The sequence below is a fragment of the Limulus polyphemus genome, unplaced genomic scaffold (assembly GCF_000517525.1).
Source record: "Limulus polyphemus unplaced genomic scaffold, Limulus_polyphemus-2.1.2 Scaffold8361, whole genome shotgun sequence".
Lineage (NCBI taxonomy): Eukaryota > Metazoa > Arthropoda > Merostomata > Xiphosura > Limulidae > Limulus > Limulus polyphemus.
Window position 1 is genome coordinate 15,088 of NW_013673971.1, and position 4,555 is coordinate 19,642.

Sequence of the window (4,555 nt, forward strand, 5' to 3'; positions counted from 1 at the left end):
TTAGCCTGTGTGAATATATGATAATTAGCGTTAGCTGGTCTAGTTCTACCCATTTGAAACCACCATAGTTTTCAGGATAGTCCTGTTATAAAAAGTCTGCTGGCCAGATTTCAAATAAAGGGAAGTTTATAAAGGCAACAAAACAAAGGTGATCAGTTCTCAAAAACAGGATAATACCATATTTTTTTCCGCGTATAGAAATTTTACACCTCCCACAGTAATCCTTCCTGTAAATAATGACCACATCTTTACCAATGTATTTTATTTTTTAAAGTGTAAAGTTTGTTTTACACACTTAAAACAAAGGTGGTTTGCTGGGAATAAATATTTTAAATATTTTTGTTTTTTTATGCCGATTTTTAAATATATACTGCTGATGTAAAACACCGTGTGCATTATTCGAATTTTAATTTATGTTTATTTACATTTTCTAATCCATAGTTAATACATCTCGATTTCCGAGGTACTTTTTTTCAGATTCACCCGATGATACTCTTTGTGCTAATTTTTTACCACCCAAAGAGTTTTTAAAGTTTTATTTATTACATTTTAAACAATTTTATTTGGTCCACAATACTGCCCAAATAGTGAAATAAGTTATAAGAAATATAATTATCTAATATAACAAACTCAGCAAACTAGAAGAACACCCCCCTCCAAAAAAACCAACAACAACAAAGTACTCTATTTTTTAATCTATTTATCAACAATTTTATACACCCATTTGTTATTAGAACTGATTAAAAACTAAAAAAAATTATTAGTGTGACCTACTGAGAATTCATAGATTACATCATTCAACTCTTTCTACATTACTGGTTTTTACACAATTTCTTCCTGTTTTGTTCCATCAGTTTTGAAATTAATAAAAAAATTGTGTCATGCTCAAATTTTGTTCTCTAGTTTTTTCTACATTAGAGTTGTTTAACATTTAAGACCTTAGTCTTTGATAAAATGTCTGTTACTTTGCATGAATGAGATTACATATAAACTTAGCCACTACCATTAATTTATTTTTCAATACTTTAGTTATGCGAGCTCACGTGCATATTCTTTTTTAGTTATATATATTCTTTTTGGGGTCTTTCCTTATTTTCACATTACTTCTCTAATCGCTATAGAACGTGTCTTTGATTTCATTTCAAAATATAGTTTTCTGTTTATGTGTATTTTTATTAATAAAAACAGGACATACAGTTCTGTTTGTTTAATTAAGTGTATAAAGATATTCTTAAAGCTTTCTTTTCACAAGCTTCACTTAATCTCTCTTCAAATAGTGTTTGCTTTCTATTCTTAACTAAATAGAGCTAGTAACTTGATAATTTGATGAGTTGGTAACGATGAAGGGTAAATGACTTGTATTTATGTGTTTGAACATACTTCGGTTCCGAAATAAGAAAAGTAAAAGTAAAGAATTTACCATGTCGCTCCTGTAAAACAACAGTTCTACCACCAAAATGTGAATCAGCGATTGGCCAGTATTTACTAGTGAACCCGACTTATGCTGACAACTACACGGATAGCAGGTTTAAAATGATTGCAAATGGTCTATCAACTATTCATCTCTATATTTTGGAAGCCGCCTTTATTAAAACACATAAACCTGTCCTTTGCCGCCAAAAAGAATTCCTATACAATCTACACATCCTTCAGTAGGTCTGTGACATTTCCTACTTACGTTCATCTGACTCAATTTATAAGCTGTACTATTTCCTATATATTATTTTCCAGACAGTTCTGCTATGATTAGTGTCTGGCGAAAAGCTTCAGCAGATATTTCTTTTGCAACATCTCAGCCAACAATTGGTCCAGTTATCAACGCTATTTTCAAGTTTTGAACAACTCGACTTTCAAAATCTACGTATTTGGTGGGACGGAGATTCGAACCAGCGACTCTCAGATTGCGATCAAATATATAAATTATTCGAACACACTGTCATGTTTTCTGGTGCTACGTAATTATTTTGTAATTTTTTAACTAGAGGATTTAGTTGAATCTGAACGGCACCTAATGCACCTAAACGACCAGGGCAGAAATCCATAGGGTTCAGGAATAGCTGATCTCACTTTTGATCTAGGCCTACTGGTCACATGAAAGACAACCACTCAATAGCGCCTGTCGTCGCAAGGGTTTTGTCTAGCTTTTGGTACCAAATAGTGGGCTTGAATGCCATTTTCATAACGCGTCTATAGCTGAAAATGTAGAGTGCGATCATCAACACCGTATTAAAAATAGCGAGTAAATATATGTTTAATAGGAGTTGAGATCTATCCTAAATTTCCCGAAAGTTTCCGTACGTATTTAATTATCATGTTTTGTATTTTACCTTCGCAGAGCTGATAGCCCACTACGCAGCTTTACTTTAAATCAAATATATTCGCAACAACAGAAGATATAACAACATCCTTTTTTTTACTCACATTTAGTACAATTTGGTGAAACTACTGCTGTTGTACATGTCTTTGAGGCCCCCAGTGGCACAGCGGTATGTCTGCGGACTTACAACGCTAGAATCCGGGTTTCGATACCCGTGGTGGGTAGACCACAGATAGCCCATTGTGTAGCTTTGTGCTTAATTACAAACAAACAAACAGTTTGTGATGTGATATTGAAGTAAAATGAACTTGTAAGTCAAGGACAAATTACACTGTACACTTTATTTTTCCTAAGAATAAATAAATTCTTTCACACTTGTAGAAAATTCACCTTTCTATGTGTTTGTTTGTTTTAGAGTAAAGCCACATGGGCTATCAGCTGTATCCACCACGGGGAACCGAATTCCAAACTTTTAGTGTTATAAAACTTACCGCTGTGATGAATTCAAATTTGATGACGAGAAACCCACTTTGAGACTAATAGTGGTTGGAGACGGCTTGAATGGGTAATGAAGAAAAACTGTAATATAAGTTTAACATAACAGCAAATGTACAACGTTTCTACACGGTTTTGTCATCATCAGGTACAAGTAATTTACACTGTCACAGATATATATATATATATATACAGTATTGAACAAAGAGGTCACATGACATATATATATATTTCAGATCGTTTACAGTTTGTGCTTTTCATAAGACATGAAACCATTTGGGATATTTATTAATTATTAAAAGTCATGAAAAGTGTAAGGCAAAAACTTAAGAGTTATGTATTCAGGGCGACAAAAATCGGAAAGAAGTAATTTGTGTTTGCATAATATTTAGTACCTATGTATTTTAATCATTTCTATTAAAGAATCTGGATATAAGATATACAAGCTTGATAAAAATAATGAGCACAAGTGTTTCCCATACAAGTTTTTGACAAAAAATATATTAAGATATCAGAACGCTCAATTCTAAAATCAATCAGGTTAGAAACGTAAGAATGAAATTAATTTTAACATTTAAGTATGGTACACAGCGTTTTTTCAGACTGAACGGCACATGACATAGGGTAAAGATCTAAGATTCAGAGTTAGCTATCCCTAATTGAGAACTGTTTTTTAGACGAGCGGCAACCAATTAGCAACACCCGCCGTCTTTTTAGCTACTCTGAAATGAATAGCAGTATTGACTGTTAAAATTATGACCCTTCTACAGCTGCATGCGTAGAACGTGTTCAGCAGTATTGAGACTCTAACCTTGGACCTTTTAGTACAGAGCTTAACACGCTAACCATAAATCACTTCTAATTGAAATATAAAGTAAATTTTTATTCACATTTCACTCTTTGCATACGTATAAAATGAGGTAGAAACTACAGACTTACCGCTGAGCCACAGGGGGCAAGTGTTCAGCAGATTAATTCTATGAGTCACTATCACGACACTTAGGTGTTCAAGAAAGAGAACTTTCATAGTAACATCCTCGTTTTAGATTTGCTCGTCAGGTATCGATATGAGGTAAGATTGACAAAAGACGACTTGTATGTCCTTTTTTTCAGATCTTACAGACGTAGCGAGATTTGTTTTACAGGCTATACCAGCTTACGAATCTGTAATGCTACTAATAAAGACTATATCTTTCAAATATATAGTTTATTTAAAACTTTGTAGAATGGACGGCAACTGCCTCTTGGACCTGATAACGAAAGGCGGAAGACTTTCGAAACGTCGTCCTCTATACTTGTTTCTCTACAACAGGCAGTTGCCGTCCATTCTATAAAGTTTCATCGTGAATACTCTGCCTAAATAATCTATCAAAGAATATAATATATTTCTTTGGTTTGAATTTCGCACAAAGCTACACGAGGGCAATCTGCGCTAGCCTTACCTAATTTAGCAGTGAAAGACTAAAGGGAACGCAGCTAGTCATCACCACCCACCGCCAACTCTTGGGCTACTCTTTTACTAACGAATAGTGGGATTGACCATACATTATAACGACTGAAGGGCAAGCATGTTGTTACGTCTCCGTTTGTTAATTAACTTTCCGTAACTTTGTTCCAACGAAACTTTAACGACACAAGCCTTTACTTAATAAAACTGGTTTATTCTTTCCGAATATAACTCTGCGATACACTTAATCTCAATACTCGCGCCAAAACAACACTGTAACGAACGAACGTTAACTT